Raw genomic sequence first — 21,131 nt, forward strand, 5'->3', positions numbered from 1 at the left:
CAGGGCATCAGACTTGTGCATGCTAAATGGTCCTTTGTTAACATCTGGAAGGTAGGATTGCCTTTGTTGACTGTCTGGTGTCATGAATCAGCACGTCCGCTGGAGACATATTGATTTCTTTGCCATCTCAGGGAAGCCTCCCCAAGCATTAGAAAGTAAGGTCTGACGGCTGACAATTTTGCTTTTATCATTGCCTTTCTCTTATCAACAAAGGAGTCTCTTTCACCCCAAACTGATGCCTAGCTCAGAACCAGATCAATTTGTCTGTGCCACTCTGTTGGGATTTCTGTCTTTTTTTTTTTTTTTGGTTTTAGCGGACACCCAGACCATCTTGTTCGCAATATAAACTCCAAATGGCCTGGAACTCGTCTTTTATGGCCTCTGCCAGATTAAACATTTAGAACATAATATACCCAGCTTCAAAAACAATTGTGCAGCCTTCCAGCCAAGCAGCATATTGATTTTAATTTAGGCAATTGCACACGTTTTCAGGTCTTAGAAGGAACTCTGGGGCTTCAGACTACTAGTGACTCATGGTCCTTTTTCCTCCCTCTTATCAATTCTTTGCTTGGGGCTAAAAGAGCCTTGAGATCATAGGGTGGGAGACATAGGCCTCCTTCTGTGCATTGGTGTTTTCTCTTTTGGAACTGAGACTATCTCAGCCTCAGTACTGAAACTGCTGTGAAGTAGAAAGGAAGTGAGGTAATATAGATGTAGTGTGGACAGAGTCTGGCTCAGATCCCTGCCTTACTGTGGAATGGTACATGACTTCATCTCACAATCTGGACCTCAGGCTTCTTACCAGTAAAATGGGGCAACGAAGACACTGAACACACTAAGTAGATGTTAGGGTTAATTATCAAGCATTAGAAGATCCTCAAGAAATATAATGTTTTTTTGCTGAGTGACTAATCATGGTGGAATATTTTAATGCTCAGGAAGGGTTCCTTCTCACCCCAAGGAGGCATCAATTCAGCAACCACTCTGTGGAGACAATGAAGCCTGGTGCATTTTGCATTTTGATTAAAATACTGGCATCCTACATATAAGACTGATGGTGCATAACTTCATCAGTTAGCTAATTCCAGGGATTCGGTCATTAACACAAGATCCCCAGTGCACCTTCCACTTGTTTATTCAACATACTTTTGCACAGTTCTTGCCTTGTGCTAGGTCTGTGCTTGGTGCTGCTCCACAATCATGAATACGTCAAGAGTGTTTGCCTTTAAAGAGCTCACTCTAGGGGGGAAGATAAACACATATAACAGTAATTTCAATGCCGTGCTATAGTGGATGTTCCCAAAGAAGTATCTGCTAAGGCTGGGGAAGGCCATTCTAGGTCTTCTTACTTTCCAGTCTCAGGAGGAAATCACAGTAGCAAAGCCACTAGGAACCAAAATTCAAATACAGTGGCTTAAACACATTATCAGGTTATTGTCTGAATTTTAAAAGAAATCTGAAGGTCAGCAGCTAGGGCCGAGGAGCTCCAGCTGTCACATCTGTCACATTAGCATGCCAGTAGGGAAAAAAAAAAGGTGTAGGGACAAAGGGTGTCCACTCAGCTGAGTTAGCTCTCTTTAAAATAGCTCCCCAGAAGCTCAACACTTCCCTCTTGTTGAGATCCCTGGAGGCGATTAGCTGGACACTTTGCTACCCCTATGGAATAGAAGGGAGTGGTTATTGCATTGATAGCAAGTCATTGCAACATCCCCTCAACAGAATATTAGCTTTCTCCACTATCTTGAGATGTCTTACATCTGTTTGTAAATGCAAATGGTTGAGGGCAATGTCAAGCTGAACCAATGATAAAGTTCTGTGGTACTAGGTGGGATAGCATGGCTTTCAATGCCATGATTGATGTTAGTTTGTGTTCCTGCTGTGATGGGCGGGGACTAAGAGGGTGAAGGGTGGAGACGAAATGGAGTGACCGAGCTGACTGGAGACCACATCAGAAAGAAGTGGATTCCTTCGGTGTAGATTTTGGAAATGGAGCATATGGATATCCATGTTTCCCGCAAGTGGGGAAGCTGCTTTTTTCAACTTCAGCTGAGCTGGGGAACCTAGAGAGAACACCAGGAGGCAGTCGGTATTCTGGGGCTATTTCGTTGGCTACAGTGTTCTGACCTGAATCTGCACAGCAGCAGTAAGAGGAGTTTCACTACTTCAGCAAACTGCCTGAGAGGCCCCAGACTGCTGGACTGAGGTTCACCTCTCAGAAATGAGCCTGAAAGTTATGCTATCACCTCTTGTGTTCTGAAATTGACCTGTCATGATGGTATGAAGCAATTGTGCTTTTTAGGTCAGAACGACTTCACATTAAAAAAAAAAAAAAAAAGTTCTAACTCTGGTTGCAGAGAAATTAAATTAGAATAACGAATAGAGCTTGATAAGTGAAAATCTAACTTTGCTTGGTTGTAGAGAAATAACTGAATGCCAGCCAAAAAGGAGTGTTTCAGTACCTTGGGGAGTTTGATAAATGACCGGTACTGATAACCCATTTTGTGGAGAGGTACTTAGAGTTATGAGAGAAATAGACAGTAGGGCCTCTTGTAACATTTGTCCTCACCTCCCCCTCTCTGTTATGCTCACAGAAAGTTATTGGTCACATGGCCATTGTGGAAGCAGCACATCCAGCTGTCTGTCCTCTATCCCTACTGAGTGCTCATGGATACCCCAAACCCAGCATGTCTAAATATGGCCATCATCCCTCCCCCGTCAATTCTATTTTCCATCCAAATTAGAACTCTGGGTGACATTCTGACTCCATGCCATCTGTCCAATTCTAATCAATCACAAAGTCCAACTAATTCAAAAGCCAGAATTTTTCTCAATTCCTTTTTCTCCTTTTCACCAGTGGAACAATGGCCCTGATTCATACTTTTCTTTTCCCTGTTCTATAGCCAATCTTCCCTGGCTATTCCTGCCCTCAAATCTCCTCCAACAATTTTGTCTCTGTATGCATGTGATGGTCCCACTTTCTGATATAGAATAATCCAATGGCTTCCTTTGTTACATGATAGCATCAATCTCTTTAAGCATGGCTTGCTCAGTGACCTGTCACAAAAGCTAGCTAATCACATGGAACATGGCATTAAGAGTATACACTGTGGAGCCAGTCTACTTTGGTATAAATCTTGGCTCTGTCACTTGCTATGTGATTTGGGGCAGTTACTTTTATTGCCTGTGACCTGGTTTTCCCATCTGTAAAATGGGGGTGATAATCTTATTTCATTAGGTTGCTATGAGAACTGAATGGGCAAATACAGACATACATAGGTACATAAAATAAATGCACACACATACATATACACACACTTAGTATCATGTCAGTCACATAGTAAGCACTGTGTAAGCCATTTGCTATTATGATTCCTTTCTCCATACATTATGCCTCACAATGCCTGGTGGCTCCCTCCAGTCAGTATAGTTTCCTGTCAGGCTATCCCCAATCTTCAAGTAGCCTTTGTTCACATTGACCTTCTGCCTCACAAGTTTTCCTGACCTCCACTTAGCCAAGTGCCATCCATCCTCTGACTTAGTTCAGGAATTGCCTCCTGGTCACCCATGATACTTTGGGCACACCCTTGGCTTCCCATTTTCCCCTTGTCTATAGTGATCTATTTATCAGCCTAGTTTCCCCACTAGCTTATGAAGAGGAGAGGTTGTATGTTATTTATTTATTTTTAAAATTTCCTACCTCTAGATCAGTGATTGGTATCAAGAGGAAATGCACTAAAAGTTTGTGGACTGGAAGATATTATACTACTAATAAAAACCCCACTGTCAGAGCATCTTTTTAAACATAGATCTGATGACAGCTTTTCTCTACTCAAAAATGTTTATGTTCCAATATTATATTATATATTAATTAATTGAATTTAAATAAAATATTTTTAAAAATGCTCGTGCTGAAGCAATGATGTCTGTATTCAGAATTAGCTACAAGTCTTGTGTCCCATTGCTTTTTATTTATTTATTTGAGAGAGAGAGAGAGAGAGAATGAGCAGTGCGGAGGGGCAGAGGGAGAGAGAGAGACGCAGACTCCCTGCATAGCAGGAAGCCTGACACCGGACTTGATCTCTGGACCTGGAGATCATGACCTGAGCTGAGGGCAGACAGTTAACCAACTGAGCCACCCGGATGCCTCTTGTGTCCCATTTCTCACTTGCAGGACCAGGGAGAACCTGGCTGGAAACCTGCCCCATGAAAAGTTTATTTGACCCATTTGAGGATGGAGAAACAAAGTCCTAGCTGAATGACCATCTGGCCTCCTTAGCCGCTTCCTGAGGGAACAACTGCCTTAGCTCCTATTTGCAGCAATCCAGCTCTGCCTACTCAATCCCATCTGTTTATTGGGTCCCTCTTGGTGGAGCACCAGAACCTACCACATCTTACGTGTTACTTGCTCTAAGGAGCGCAGGTGCTGGTACTTAGGTGGACAGAGGTGTGTGGGCTTATCTCTGTTAGGTGCCAAAAATGACCTTGGGTGACAGATCTGGCAGCCCATAAAGCCATTAAAAACCTGGAAGACCAAGCCCCACTGTAGGGCAGTGACTCCTAGCCCTGGCTGTACATTAGAATCAGTGGGGCAGCACCTGAACCTCACCATGTCTGGGCAATACCCCTGATAATTCAGTTGGGATACATAAGGGGGCCCAGGCGTCTGTAATATTTAAAACTGCCCAGGTAATTCCACTGTGCAACAAGGTAGAGAACCACTGCTCTTGGGTGGGAGTGGGGCAGGGCTGGGTGTGCAGAAAGAATGTCTCATTAACCTGTCTTTTTTTCTGGGTCAGATATGCTTCCTCCTTTTTTAAAAAATTTTTTTATTTTTTATGAACATATATTTTTATCCCCAGGGGTACAGGGTCTGTGAATCGCCAGGTTTACACACTTCACAGCACTCATCAAAGCACATACCCTCCCCAATGTCCATAATCCCACCCCCCTTCTCCCAACCCCCCTCCCCCCAGCAACCCTCAGTTTGTTTTGTGAGATTAAGAGTCATTTATGGTTTGTCTCCCTCCCAATCCCATCTTGTTTCATTGATTCTTCTCCTACCCACTTAAGCTCCCATGTTGCATCACCACTTCCTCAAGATACGCTTCCTTCTTAAAAAAAAAAAAAAAGTTTGCAGATTAAGCTACTCCCCCACTCCACCTCCTCACCACTGTATCATACAGTGGTGAATAAAATAGGCACTTCCATGTATAGTCAAGCAGGAGAGATAGCCCATGAACATGAAATTATAAATTATGCAAAATTCTATGGAGACAAAGAACAGGGTGCTATTTTATACTGGTTTACAAGGACGTGATATTTAAGCTGAGACCTATAGAATACGAAGACTCCAGTTATTTGAATTGACGGGAAGAGTTGAGGGAACATGTGCTAAGATTCTATGGCAGGAAAATGGTGTTTCTACTCCAGTTGATATCTTCCACAAACAATTTCTGTGGCAGGCAGAACATAGAGATGGCAGACATGACACTACATCTGAGAAGCTCACAATTTATTGGAGAGACAATGTGTACAAAAGTAGATTGTAATAAGAAGAGATTAACAGGTCTCCCAGTGAGTGCAAATTTAATTCTGCCCAATGCATGAAATAGTATACATGTATAGGGGTGATCAGAGGTCTCAGCAAAGAGAAGTCAGGCTTTGAATGATGACATAGAACCACTTCCTTTTGACAGATGTTCTCTTTGACATCTATGGAAAGAATTCTCCATATAGGGAAGAGAATGCCATAGGCACCAGGAAGCATATGTGTAAAGGCACGGTGGTATCAGAGTACTTAGAATGCTAGGGGAATGCTTGGTGTATCTGGGGCCTTGGATGGGGATATGCTGTGAGGGGGTGTGGCTGGAGATGGGTGGAAGTGACAGATGAATGACACCAGGGGCTGTCTCTGGGTTACTTGACAACAGGGGAGCTAGGACAAATGAATCTCTAATCCCAAAAGAGGCTATAATTCCCATGAGACCTGGGTAAGCTCTCTTCTCTACTCAGAATTAGCTGTACCTTAACTCTGTTTCCTGTGGAATGGGGGCTTCCAGGGGATCCAGTAGTAGCAGCTGTCACCTCCCAGCAGTCCTCTTTACCTACCTGCCACTTCAGCCTCTATCCCTTGGTGCCTGAGTCTTAAATGTTTATTTTTCCTAATTGTTGGGGCAAAGCCTTTTCCACATTTGGTCCCCCAAAATGGAGAACAACAAGGGATAGAGCCCTCTGATGACCTACTGCACACACAGCTGTGCTGCAGCCTAACAATCCTTCTTTTCAGGGTACCAAGAAGACAGGGCCCTGGCGACCCCTGCTGATCCCTCTGCCCACAAGTTCCAGGTGCACAAAGTGGTACTTGTTGCTGTTTTTTCCGAGTTCTTTTCACCATAAATAGGAGGCTGGGTCAGGGAGAAGGTGAAGGTGAGGCTGTATGGTTTGGTGGGGCTAAGTCTAAAAGGGTTTTGTGGGGCACAGAACTTGAACTTCATCCTTGGGAGTGAGGAGTGAGGGGAGGATTTTCAGCTTGGGAGGGCCATGATAGGATTTGTGTTCCTGAAATATTTCTTTGTTGGCTAATGTGGGGGATGAAGTGTAGAGGAGTGATATTAGATGCTGGGGTTCACAGCTCCCTGAAGATTCTGTCTCTTTTGTTCACTACTTTTCTCCAGGGTCTATAACAGTGCCTGGCACATAGTTGGTAGTCAGTAGATATTTGATGAATGAATGAGACTCAGGAAGCTATTGTTCTGGTTGATGTGACAGATGACACTTAAACTTGACCAATGGCTTGGGGATGGAGAGGAGTTAGAGATACTGAAGCAGTCTAGAGGGAGAGTTTAGGATTGGAGAACACAGCTGGAGTAGCGACTTAACTGGTTTTACTCCTTTAGCCCAGCACTGAGAATTTAGCACCCCGGCTACAATGATAAGGACCTCTGTTTGACTTGAGATTCTCTACTCACCATCCTGGGGGGTGGGCTTCTACCCTGAGGAAGTATGGGTTCCATGAAAAGCATCCTCATCCAGGAAGGCTGGCCTAGGTACGACCTTGTCCTTTGTGACTCTATGACCCTAGGGCTTCCTGGTTCAGCAGAGGAATTGTTATTGAATTTGCTGTAGTGCATAATAGAAGACCTACAGCTAGAGTTTCTGTCTTTGATATATTTTCCTATTTAAAATTGAAAGGGATACTGTTAAAATCATTTCCCTCCTGGTTGCTTCTAAAACTCATCTTCCCATTTTGCATGGTTACCATTTGATAACCATGGTAAAGAATCCCCAGATCTAGTTTGGACATTGGAAAACTGTTGTTTACTCTCTAGCTTTTATTAATTTGTTTTTTTATGGTTTTCAACATAATTTGGGCTCCTCATTACTGTTGTGACCTAGAGCATAACTTCCAACTCAGATAGTGATCAGACATTCTTAGTTGCAAGTATCAGAAATCAATTTTGGTTAACATAAACAGAAAATAGATTTTTTAAATGTTTTATAACATAAAAATATATACATATACCCCAGCATCTAGCATCACTCCTCTATAGATCATCCCCCACATTAGCCAACAAAGAAATCTTTCAGAGACATAATGGAATTTTATGTAAATGGTCTAAATGCTCTGATCAAAAGATATAGAGTGGCAGAATGGATATATATATAAAAAAAAGACTTATCTCTTTGCTGCCTATAAAAGGCCCTCTTCAGACCCAAAGTCATATACAGACTGAAAGTGAAGGGATGAAAAAACACTCATCATGCAAATTAAAAAAAAGAAGAAGCCAGGGGAGCAATACTTATATTAGACAAAATAGATTTTAAAACAAAGACTAACAAGAGACAAAGAAGGGCATTATATAGTGATGAAGGGATCAATCCAGTAAGAAGATATAGTAAATTGAATGTCTACTCACCCAACACTGGAGCACCTAAATACACGAAGCAACATTAACAGACATAGAGAAATCAGCAAGATACAATAATAATAGGGGGCTTTACACCCAACTCACATCAATGGATGGATCATCCAGGTAGAAGATCAGTAAGGAAATACTGTCTTTAAATGACATATTAAACCAGATGGACATAATAGATATTTCCTCCCCAAACAACAGAATACACATTCTTTTAAATTGCACATGGAATCCATTCCCTCCTTAATGCCCACCACTAGGCATATCTATACACTAATAATACAGTAGCAGAAAGAGAAATTAAATCCACTTACAATTGCACCAAAAAGAATAAAATGCCTAGGAATAAGCCTAACCACGGAGGTGAAATCCTATGCTCTGAAAACTGTAAGAAATTAAAGATGACATAAACAAATGGAAAGATATTTCATGCTCACGAGTTCAAAGAACAAATATTGTTAAAATGTCCACATTCCCAAAGCAGTTTTCAAATTTAATGAAATCCCTGTAGAAATACCAAAAACATTTTCCACAAAACTAGAATAGTCCTAAAATTTGGTGGAACCACAAAAGGTCCTGAGAATGAAAGACAAAGCTAGAGGTATCACAATTCCAGATCTCAAGATCCACTACAAAGCCATAAGAATTAAAACAGTATGATACTGGCATAAAAATAGACACATAGATAGAGTCCAGAAATAAACCCATGCTTATAGGGTCAGTAAATCTATGACAGAGGAAGCAAGAATATACAATGGGAAAGACAGTCTCTTCAATAAATATGCTTGAAAAACTGGACAGCTACATGCAAAAGAATGAAACTGGACCACTTCCTCACACCATATACAAAAACAAATTCAAAAAGTATGAAAGTCCTAAATATGAGACCTGAATCATAAAAATCCTAGAAGAGAACACAGTAATTTCTTTCACATCAGCCATAGCAACATCTTTCTACATACATCTCCTAAGACAAGGGAAGCAAAACCAAAAATAATTAGGGCTACATAAAAATAAAATCCTCAACGGGAAAAAGCTTGCAGCCTTCCTGTTGATATCAGGAACACAACAAGGATGCCCCCTCTCACCACTCTTGTTCAACATAGTTTTAGAAGTCCTAGCAACAGCAATCAGACAACAAAGAGAAATAAAAGGTATCCAAATTGACAATGAAGAAGTCAAACTCTCTCTCTTCGCAGATGACACGATTCTTTATGTGGAAAACCCAAAAAACTCCACCCCCAAACTACTAGAACTCATACAGCAATTCAGCAATGTGGCAGGATACAAAGTCAATGTACAGAAATCAGTGGCTTTCTTATACACTAACAATGAAAATACAGAAAGGGAAATTAGACAATCGATTCCATTTACTATAACACCAAGATACCTGGGAATAAACCTAACCAAAGAAGTAAAGGAACTATACTCGAGGAACTACAAAACATTCATGAAAGAAATTGAAGAAGACACAAAAAGATGGAAGACCATTCCATGCTCTTGGTTCGGAAGAATAAACATTGTGAAAATGTCTATACTGCCTAGAGCAATCTGTATTTTTTAATGCCATTCTGATCAAAACTCCACTTGTATTTTTCAAAGAGCTAGAGCAAATAATCCTAAAATTTTTATGGAATGAGAAGAGACCCTGAATCGCTAAGGAAATGTTGAAAAACGAATATAAAACTGGGGGCATCATGTTACCTGATTTCAAGCTTTACTACAAAGCTGTGATCACCAAGACAGCATGGTACTGGCATAAAAACAGACACATAGACCAGTGGAACAGAGTAGAGAGCCCAGATATGGACCCTCAACTCTATGGTCAAATAATCTTCGACAAAACAGGAAAAAATATACAGTGGAAAAAAGACAGTCTCTTCAATAAATGGTGCTGGGAAAACTGGACAGCTATATGTAGAAGAATGAAACTGGACCATTCTCTTACACTGTACACAAAGATAAACTCAAAATGGGTAAAAGACCTCAACATGAGACAGGAATCCATCAGATTCCTAGAGGAGAACATAGGCAGTAACCTCTTCGATATCAGCCACAGGAACTTCTTTTAAGATATGTCTCCAAAGGCAAAGGAAACAAAAGCAAAAGTGAATTTTTGGGACTTCATCAAGATCAACAGCTTCTGCACAGCAAAGGAAACAGTCAACAAAACAAAGAGACAACCCACGGAATGGGAGAAGATATTTGCAAATGACAGTACAGACAAAAGGTTGATATCCAGGATCTATAAAGAACTCCTCAAACTCAACACACACAAAACAGACTATCAAAAAATGGGCAGAAGATATGAACAGACACTTCTCCAATGAAGACATACAAATGGCTTCAGACACATGAAAAAATGTTCAACATCACTAGCCATCAGGGAGATTCAAATCATAACCACATTGAGATACCACCTTACATCAGTTAGAATGGCTAAAATTAACAAGACAGGAAACAACGTGTTTTGGAGAGGACGTAGAGAAAGGGGAACCCTCTTACACTGTTGGTGGGAATTCAAGTTGGTGCAGCCACTTTGGAAAACAGTGTGGAGATTCCTCAAGAAATTAAAAATAGAGCTTCCCTATGACCCTGCAATTGCACCACTGGGCATTTAACCCAAAGATACAGATGTAGTGAAAAGAAGGGCCATCTGTACCCCAATGTTTATAGCAGCAATGGCCATGGTCGCCAAACTGTGGAAAGAAGCAAGATGCCCTTCAACGGACGAATGGATAAGGAAGATATGGTCCATATACACTATGGAGTATTATGCTTCCATCAGAAAGGATGAATACCCAACTTTTGTATCAACATGGATGGGACTGGAAGAGATTATGCTGAGTGAAATAAGTCAAGCAGAGAGAGTCAATTATCATATGGTTTCACTTATTTGTGGAGCATAACAAATAGCATGGAGAATAAGGGGAGATGGAGAGGAGAAGGGAGTTGAGGGAAATTGGAAGGGGAGGTGAACCATGAGAGACTATGGATCTGAAAAACAATCTGAGGGTTTTGAAGGGGCAGGGGGTGGGAGGTTGGGGGAACCAGGTGGTGGATATTAGAAAGGGCATAGATTGCATGGAGCACTGGGTGCGGTGCAAAAACAATGAATACTGTTACACTGAAAAGAAATAAAAAATTAAAAAAAAAATAAAAAGGTTTACACATTGAAGAAAACCATCAACAAAACAAAAGACAGACTACTAAGTGGGAGAAGATATTTGCAAGTGACATATTCAATAGGGATTAATATCCAAAGACTACAAAGAACTTACACAATTCATCACCAAAACCTCTGAATGATCCAATTAAAAAATGTGCAAAGGATTCAACCAGACATTTTTCCATTTTCCAAAACCAGACACATAAAAAATGCTCAACATCCCTCATCATCAGGGAAATGCAAATCAAAACCACCATGAGATATCACTTTACACAAGTGAGAATGGCTGAAATTAAAAAAAAAAAAAAAACACAAGAAATAACAGGTGTTGGTGAGAATGTGGAGAACAAGGAACCCTCATACACTGTTGGTGGGAATGCAAACTGGTGTGGCCAGTTTGGAGTATGGAGGCTCCTCAAAAATTTTAAATAGAAAAACCATATGACCTGATAGTTCTGCTATTGGATATTTACCCCTAGAAAGTGAAAACACTAATTTGAAAAGCCATCTGCACCTCTGTACTTATTGCAGCCTTATTTATAATAGCCAAGACATGGAAGCAACCTAAGTGTCCATTGATAGGCAAATAGATAAGGAAGATACAGTAAAAATTTTTTTAAATTGGAATTTTAACTATTTTAAAATGTACAATTCAGTGGCATAAACTACATTCACAATCTTGTGCAACCATCACTACCCACTAATAATGACTTTCCATTCTCCCCTTCCCCCATTCTCCCTTCAGGTTTCCAGAGGTAACCCGAATCCTACTCTCTGTCTTTACGAATTTGCCTGTTCTAGATATTTTGTATAAGTGGAATTACACAGTATTTGTCTTTTTGTGTCTGGCTTACTTCACTTAGTGTAATGCCTTCAAGGTTCATCCGTGTTGTAGCCCATTATCAGTATTCCATTCCTTTCAATGGCTGAATAATATACCATTGTATGGATATACCATAATTAGTTTACACAAGGAAAGGATTTTCGTGGAGGGGTGTGGTACATAAACAATGGATCTTGGAACACTGAAAAAAAAAAAAAAAACTTAAAAAAAAAAAACCCAACAACAAAAAAACCAAAAAGGATATTGAATAGGTTCTGTAGAACAGAGCCTGGAGCCTATGTAACCAGTGTGGGCTTTGCTCCAGATGATCTGGGCACTGAATCGAAGCTTTCTCTCTACAGTATGATATGGGTAAATTACTTTGTGCTTCCAACCCTCATTTGCAAATACGTATAAAGAATCTTGTGCTGACTGTTTAATCATTTGAGACAATCCATTTAAATCAGTCAGCATAAATTTTGACACTTAAATTAAAAAAGTACTCATGAATGTTAACTATTATCATGGCTTATAAAAATTATTGTTTATTCTTCTTCCTAACACCAAATCAGACAGGCAGAACTTTTTCTAAAACATCTCCTCCTAAGGAGAGAAATAAATCTAAGCTGTTTTTTTGTACATGTTTTCAATCGATTGTTTCTTAGGCTGGAATTTCTGAGAAAAGGAAAAATGCTCCCCTCCTGACCAAGAAGAAGACTACCGTGGTCAGTCCAGCCTGATGTCTTTTTTAGATGGGAGCAGCTCTAGGCTTTCCTTTCCAAGTACAAACCCACACTATGGAAACACAAAAGGGCCAGATGATTAAAGCCAACGTTTGATAAAAGAGAATAAGATATAGTTCTCTTTGGCTCTAACTGGACTCCCCTCCAAAGGGAACTCGTTATAGACCGGGAGGTGGTTGTGGTTCCTAGAAAGCAGATGGACCTGGGTTCAAATCCAAGCTTTGTTGTTTACGGGTCAAGTTTCCCACTTTGTAGGGCTGGGAGAGGTTAGCCATGCAGAGCTACTGCCCAAGGGCACTGTTGGCAAAGGAGCCAGCGATTTGTCTCCAAAAGAAGCTGGCCCATTAGATCGAGGTGTCCTGTTGCTCATCAGTCTGTCATTCCCTCTGGCCTCTCTGTGCTAGTTACCCTGGACATGTTGGGAGTGGGGAGCCTTTAGTGTGGTCTTTCAGTGTCACCCTCAGCAAGGAAGGAGTATGACAATTTTCCATCCGTTATTGGTTGAGATGCAGTAATTCTGAGCAGAACTTTGAGCCAGAGGAAGGGAGATAGGTGGGAAAAACAAAACAAAACAAAACAAAAAACCCAAAACCAAACCAAACCAAAACAAAACAAAACCTTTAAGCCAGCTTGGGTAACCTTGAGATGTAGCTCTGCCCTCTTTTTCTCCAAAGTGTTTTTACTTAGTTCTGAATTGATTTTTTCTTTTTATTTATTTATTTATTTTTGGTGTGAACCTTGTCATAACAAAATGATCTTCACTTACACTTCAGAAGCCCTGGGAAATCAAATTTATATGCCCCACTTCCACTTTGCTCATCCTAATGACCAGCAAGGCCATGGGGGTGCAGGCGGTGACAAGGTATTTTATGAAACTTGTCATGGACACTCCTCTAGTTTCATTCTAAGGACTATAATGACGATGAGCTCTCATACATTGTAGATCATTTAACTCTGTTACTTAATTTATTCCTTTCCAAAGGCTTTTGTGTCTGGCATGTGACAGGGGACTAGCCTCCATTCTACAGATGTGGAATCGGAATCAGGCATCAATTGCTAACAGACGGCCCTGCTGGTGTCGGTATCCACACTTCGGACTTCTGTTCTGGGGGTCTACTTATTTCTCCCACTAGGAGCTGGGCAGCGTGGGAACTCTGGATTTTATGGACTGGGTGTTTTGTGATGCAGTTCACTTGACCTCCCTCTGCTAGGAAAAGGAGCAAATCTGTGATCTTTCTCTCCAAATTTCCAAAAAGGAAGCAACTTGCAGCCAGAACAGGAGCCTGATCCTGGTTGGTAGACGGTGGGGCATATAGGTGTCTTACTGCCATGTGCCCTGGGGCAGCAGTAAACTGATATTTGCAGATCTCCAAGTCTCTGGCAGAGATGGGGAGGGAGGGCTGGGAAAGTGACATTTCTGTAAATAACCACACCTGGTTCTAAGAGCAGAAGGATCGGGATGTCCCTGTAGCCTCATCAGTTACCAGCAGCCTTTGCAGAGGGAGCCCAGCGGAGAGAATCCCACCACACTCTTCACGTTATCGACAGACAACTCACCCTGTCCACACTCTGAGGGGGGCGTGGTTTGCTCGGCAGCAGCCCCCTTCTGGATGTGTTTATATTCTTCCAGGCCCAGTGGAAAGCATCCTTCAGCCCCTCCACTCCAGAGAACAGAGGAGATGCCTGACATTGGGACAAAAAGAAGATGTGAAAGGGAAGACATGAGCAGGCTGCCTGAATTTCTCAGTTAGATTCATGTATCTCTCAGTGAGCACTGATTGAATAGCCACTTTGCTGCTAAAGAAGGCAATTCAGGCAATTTATGGTTAAATAAACATGCTTTGCAAGCAGGTAGACCTGGATTTAAATCCCAGCTCTGCCATTTACAAGCTGTGTGGTTTAGGTTAGGCTTCTACCTCCATTTCCTCATCTGTAAAATAGGATAATAATAGTTCCTCTCAGGGTCATTGTGAGTGTTTGAATGCAAAAGACTACTGACACAGCAGATGACAGGTGTAAGGGGCCTCTTCTTCTTGCTTTTCATTTAAAGTAGGGAATGACTGCTTCATGAATTTGCATGTCATCTTTGTGCAAGGCCCATGCTAATCTTCTCTGTCCCATTCGAATTTTGGTATATGTGTTGCTGAAGCAATCCCTGGTGCCTATTCTTGTAAGCGACAAATACTAAGTGTGTGTGTATGTGTGTGTGTGTGCGCGCGCACGTGTGTATGTGTGCATGTGAATATGATTTTGATAAACAGGCCTCAAGAAACAGAGACAATGTAGGCAACACAGCCAGGGAATTTTTGGTGGAAAAGTAATGATTGAAACCTAGAGAAGGAGAGGGATGTACAGACAGGACAGGTCAGAGGATCCGAGATATGTTATTTTTTTTTTTTTTTTTTTTTTTTTTTTTTTTTTTTTTTAAAGATTTCATTTATTTTTCAGAGAGAGAGCGAGCGAGAGCGAGCACAGGCAGACAGAGTGGAAGGCAGAGTCAGAGGGAGAAGCAGGCTCCCTGCGGAGCAAGGAGCCCGATGTGGGACTCGATCCCAGGACGCTGGGATCATGACCTGAGCCGAAGGCAGCTGCTTAACCAACTGAGCCACCCAGGCGCCCCCCGAGATATGTTATTGGACCAGTGGTGTGTCCACCACAAGCCTGTGGGCTGGCAGAAAGCCTCAGGCCAGCTTTTAGACAAAGGGGGTATAGTTTGGGAAGGTGGCCTGGTCGCAGGGTGCAGTGTTAAGGTTTGGTAGCTTCTCCAGATGGGGAATTTTGTTGGCACACCATTTTCTGCTTGGAATATTTGTTAGACAGCTAATCCAGCCCCAGCAAAATGAGGCTGCCTCAAGTGACAAAAAGGAAAGATACATATGGAGTGAGTGTAATAGGTTTTCTTACTCAGTTCTCTACTTTCAAAAGGCCTACCTCACTACATATAGTGATTAGCCAGTTTATGAATTTCTTACATTAAACAGTTTTTATAGCAATTCAAATATTCACAAAACAAGATAGAATAGTATAATGAGCCCTCACGTCCCCATTACCCAGACACAAAATCAACTCCCAGCCACTTTCATCTTTACTCCTCCCCCCATCAGAGTACTTAACACACATCCCCTAAAAAATGGCATCTGTAAATATTTGTGTATGCTTTCCTAAACAATAAGAGCTTTTTATTATTTTATTTTATTTTTTTTAAAGATTTTATTTATTTTTCAGAGACAGAGGGAGAGAGCGCGAGCGAGCACAGGCAGACAGAGAGGCAGGCAGAGGCAGAGGGAGAAGCAGGCTCCCTGCCGAGCAAGGAGCCCGATGTGGGACTCGATCCCAGGACCCTGGGATCATGACCTGAGCCGAAGGCAGCTGCTTAACCAACTGAGCCACCCAGGCGTCCCAATAAGAGCTTTTTAAAAAGTACAATCTTAATATCATTATTGCATTGAAAAAAAAATTAGTAATTTCTTAATATCATCAAATATCCAGTGTTCAAACTTCCACCATTGTCTCCTCTTTTTTTCCAGTTGAATTAGGATCTAAACAAGATTCATGCATTGCAAGTAATTGATATTTCTCTTTGTCTTCTCAATTTATAGATTCCCCTTGCCTTTCTTTTTACTCCTTTATAATTCATTTATTGAAGAGCTCAGATCATTTCCTATTATCTAGATAGGACTGCATCTCTCTGATATTGTTTTCCTTGCTCCTTTGTCCCCTATATTTCCCGTAAAATGGCAGATCTAGTGACTTGGTTTAATTCAGGTTTGTTTCTTTCTTTGCAAGACTACATTGTAAGTATTGTCGTGCACTCCTGTCAGCCAGCACATAGGACTGGTTGTCTCTTTTTGTGATGTAACAGCCATTAATAATCATTGTCCAGATTCAAGATTTCATTTGGGGATTTGCAAAATGGTAGCCTTCTCATTCTATTATTCCTTCCTCATTTAGGGGGATTTGCAAAATGGTAGCATTCTCATTCTATTATTCCTTCCTCATTTATTACATGGACAATTTCTATAGAGAGAAGTTTCCTCATCATTTATTTAGTTAACTTAGGATATAGTTCAGTCAGGAAAAACAGTTTAAACGTTTTGTTCCTTATACTCACCGGCATTCAGAATAGTGGGCTGGCTCCTTTATATCCTCCAGAGGTGACCAATGAAGTTTTTTTTGTTTTATGATAAAATTAGGAAGGATCTCATGAATTTAAACATATTCCATGTGTTTCAATCCATTTCAGTTGTTCTTCTCTTTGTGCTCAGATTTTCTCACCTCTGGCCAGGAAGAACCTCTAAATTGCTTCTTGAGTTCTGACTTGGCCATTACCCCAGTCATCATCTTCTGAAAAGAAAAGGTGGACGAGCTTGGAAGTGGAAATCTCTCTTGAAGAGAAAATATATTACGAGTTTATACTGATACTCTTTTTAAAAAAAGATTTTATTTATTTATTTGACAGACAGAGATCACAAGTAGGCAGAGAGGCAGGCAGAGAGAGAGGAAGGGAAACAGGCTCCCTGCTGAGCAGAGAGCCCGGTGTGAGGCTCTATCCCAAGACCCTGGGATCATGACCTGAGCTGAAGGCAGAGGCTTTAACCCACTGAGCAACCCAAGCACCCCTATACTGATATTTTCAATCCAAGTTTAGAATTACAGAGCTTTGCTTAACTCCTCAATTTTATTTATTTGTTTTTATTTTTTTGCCTAATAATTTTTAAAATTTAAATTCAATTAGCCAAAGGATAGTACATCATTAGTTTTTGATATAATGTTCAATGATTCATTAGTTGAATATAACAGCCAGTGCTTATCATATCACATGCCCTTTTTAATGCCCATCATTCAGGGGTGCCTGGGTGGCTCAGTAGGTTAAGTGTCTGCCTTCGACTCAAGTCATGATCCCAGGGTCCTGGGATTGAACCCCACATTGGGCTCCCTGCTCATTGGGGAGTCTCCCTCTCCCTCTATTTTTGCCCCTGCTTGTACTCTCTCGCTCTCTCTGTCAAATAAATAAATAAAATCTTTTAAGAAAATGCCCATTATCCAGTTCCCCCATCCCCCCACCCACCTCCTTTTCCACAACCCTCAGTATTTTGAATATTTTCCTCTTATGCGAAAAAAATCTTGTTTCTAAATGACAATAGTGTAATTATTTATATCCTATTATATAGATTTTCGAAAAATAATATGAATATATGATTAGTGAAAATAGTTATTATTATTGCAGTTTTTAGGTATATCTTACTAGAGACATACAGCTGAATTGTATTTTCAAACCATTTAAATAATATATCTCGGCATCTTAAGTCTATTTATTTTATTCTTGTTTTAGGCATTGTTTTTTTCATTCTGATTTGACACTATTTATAATCATTTGAAATATTTTCATGGCTCATTTTCCTAAAAGTAGGCTTTTGGGGTCAAATCTGAAAAACACTGCACTTGTGGTGAGAAGCGCAGAATATATCGACTTGTCAATTCACTATGGTGTTTACCTGAAATTAATATAACATTATTTGTCAACATTATAACATTATTTATACTTTGCTAAAAAATAATAGTGAAAAATTAAAAAAACAAGGTATTATTCAGAGAAGTCTAGCTTCTATCCCAAACTCACCTCCCTTTTTTCTCCTTTCCCTTTAGTCAACAATTTTATTTTACTTTATGGTTTATCCTTCTGTAATTTTCTACATAGGTAAAACCATACTTGAATCTTACGTGTGTGTGTGTGTGTGTGTGTACAGAACTATATTCTGGAAATCATGCCATAGTAATATATAGAGATAGTCTGCATTCCTTTCTGTAGTTACATAGTACTTCACTATTTGAATGTACATAGCTTATCCAGTAGATTTCTGTTGATGGGTATCAGGTTTTTTGCTATTACAAAACAAGTGTTCCTGTTTTTGTGTTTCTGTCAGTATTTTTTAGGACAGATGCCTAGAAGTAGGCTTCCTGGGTCAAATGGTCAGAGTGCAAATGTTATGTTGCTAAATATTGCCAAATTCCTGTCTGTAGGATTTGTACATTTTTGCATTACTTCCAGCAACGATGGGAGTGCATGTTTTCTCAAAACCTGGCCAAAAGAGTACAAGTCGATCTTTTGGATTTTTACCACTCTGATAGGTGAGAAATGGTATACTAGTGTATTTTTTAATTTTTTATTTAGATTCAATTTAATTAACATAGAATATATTATTAGTTTCAGGGGTAGAATTTAGTGATTCATCAGTTGCACATAAGACCCAGTGCTCATTACATCAAGTGCCCTCCTTAATGCCCATCACCCAATCCCCCCACCCATCTCCTCTCCAGCAACGCTCAGTTTGTTCCTAATACTTAAGAGTCCCTTGTGGTTTGCCTTCCCCTATGTTTTTGTATTGTTTTATTTTTCTTTCTCTTCTCCTATGTTTGTTTTGTTTCTGAAATTTCAAATATGAGTGAAATCATACAGTATCTGTCTTTCTCTGACTGACTTATTTCACTTAGCATAATACCTTCTAGTTCCACCCACATTGTTGCAAATGGCAAGATTTCATTTTTCCTGGTGGCTGGGTAATATTCCATTGTAGATTTATACCATATTTTCTTTATCCATTCATCAGTCAATGGACACCTGGGCTCTTTCCATATTTTGACTATTGTGGACATTGCTACTATAAACATTGGGTTGCATGTGCCCCTTTAAATAACTGTGTTTGTTTCCTTTGAATAAATACCTAGAATTGCAATTGCTGGGTCATAGGATAGTTCTATTCTATGTTTAACTTTTCGAGGAACCTCCATACTGTTTTCCAGTGGTTACACCAGCTTGCATTCCCACCAACACTGTAAAAGGGTTCCCCTTTCTCTGAAACCTCAACACATCTGTTGTTTCCTGACTTGTTAATTTTGGTCATTCTGATGAGTATGAGGTGGTGTCTCATTGTGGTTTTGTTGAGCTGTGGACAGTTGAGCACTTTTCATGTGTCTGTTAGTCATTTGTGTGTCTTCTTTGGAGAAATGTCTGTTCATGTCTTCTGCCCATTTCTTGACTGGTTTTTTTTTGTTTGTTTGTTTTTTGAGTGTTGTTTGATAAGTTCTTTATAGATTTTTGATACTAACTTTTTAATCACTATGTCATTTGTGAATATCTTTTCCCATTCCATAGGTTGCTATGCAAAAGCTTTTTATCCTGATGCAGAAATCAATACACTAATATATTTTTAATTTGCCTTTATTATGTGTAAAATCAAGATCTTTTCATGTAGATGAGGGACATTTGTATTTAGTTTTCTGTGATTGTTTGTACACTTCCCTAGCTTCTTTATTCCTCTATACTGTTATCGGTCTTTCATTCTTTCTTTTTTAAGGCTCTTTATATCTTGTACATATTAACACTTTATCTATGATAAAGTTGAAAAATTTTTTTCAAACTAGAAAAAGTTTTCTGGTCCTGTAATAGCTCGGCTCTTCTAGATGCATACTTATATAATTCTTAGCTCTATTAATGTGATGGATAATATTAGTGGATTTTTAGAATATTGAATCCACTCTACTTGGTCATGATGAATGTTTGAATGTGCTGTTGGATTCTATTTCCTGATTATTGATATTTATAGGTTAGGCTGATTTATAGTTTTCTTTTGTTGATGCAGCATTTTTAGATTGAGATAGATGTTATGTTCACTTCATACAATATTTTTAAAAATAGAATATCTCTGAGAGATAATCTGGGTCTGGGACATTTTTACTGGAAAGCTGTTTTTCTACTTTCTCTATTTCGTCTGTTATATTTTATATGTTTAGACTTTCTGTCTCTACTGGGATTGATTTTGTCATGTTGTATTTGCTAGAAAATTATCCACTGCATCTACTTTTCCAATTTTATTTGCAAAATAGACTCATATCATTTTAAAAAGTGCTCAGTTTGATGGTTATTTCCTCATTGTCATTTCTAATTTTATGTATTTTAAATCCTCCCTTTTTCCTCAGTTACAACAGCTAACAGAATAAGTATATATATTTATTTTAACAGAATAAATATATAATATCTAACAGAATATATACATCTAACAGAATATATATATATACACATATACATATACATATATATATGTATGTATGTATATGTATATGTATATGTTTCAGCCATAAGAAAGAATGAAGTCTTGCCATTCAAAACAACATGGGTGGATCTGGAGTACAATGCTAAGTGAAATAAATCAGTCAGAGAAAGACAAATATCATATGATTTCACTCATGTAGAATTTAAAAAACAAAACAAAGAAACAAAGAATAAAAGAGACAAACAAGAAAACAAACTCTTAAATATAGAGAACAAACTGGTAGTTGTGGGAAGGGAGGTGAGTGAGGGATGGGTAAAATAGGTGAAGGTGGTTAAGAGTACATTTATTGTGCGATAAGCACTGAATAATTGTTGAATCATTATTTTGTACTCCTAAAACTAATATAACACTATATGCTAATTATACTTG

The 21,131-nt window shown here is 39.6% G+C and overlaps 1 non-coding gene across 1 annotated transcript; it reads right to left on the reverse strand.

The window, feature by feature from the left end:
* Positions 1-14,696: 14,696 nt before the first annotated feature.
* On the reverse strand, positions 14,697-14,805 carry LOC123387800. Its single transcript, XR_006602288.1, has one exon. It is a non-coding gene; the product is annotated as a U6 spliceosomal RNA (small nuclear RNA).
* Positions 14,806-21,131: the final 6,326 nt, after the last annotated feature.

The sequence above is a fragment of the Mustela putorius genome, unplaced genomic scaffold, assembly GCF_011764305.1.
Source record: "Mustela putorius furo isolate JIRA1106 unplaced genomic scaffold, ASM1176430v1.1 tig00003859_pilon_pilon_pilon, whole genome shotgun sequence".
Classification (NCBI taxonomy): domain Eukaryota; kingdom Metazoa; phylum Chordata; class Mammalia; order Carnivora; family Mustelidae; genus Mustela; species Mustela putorius.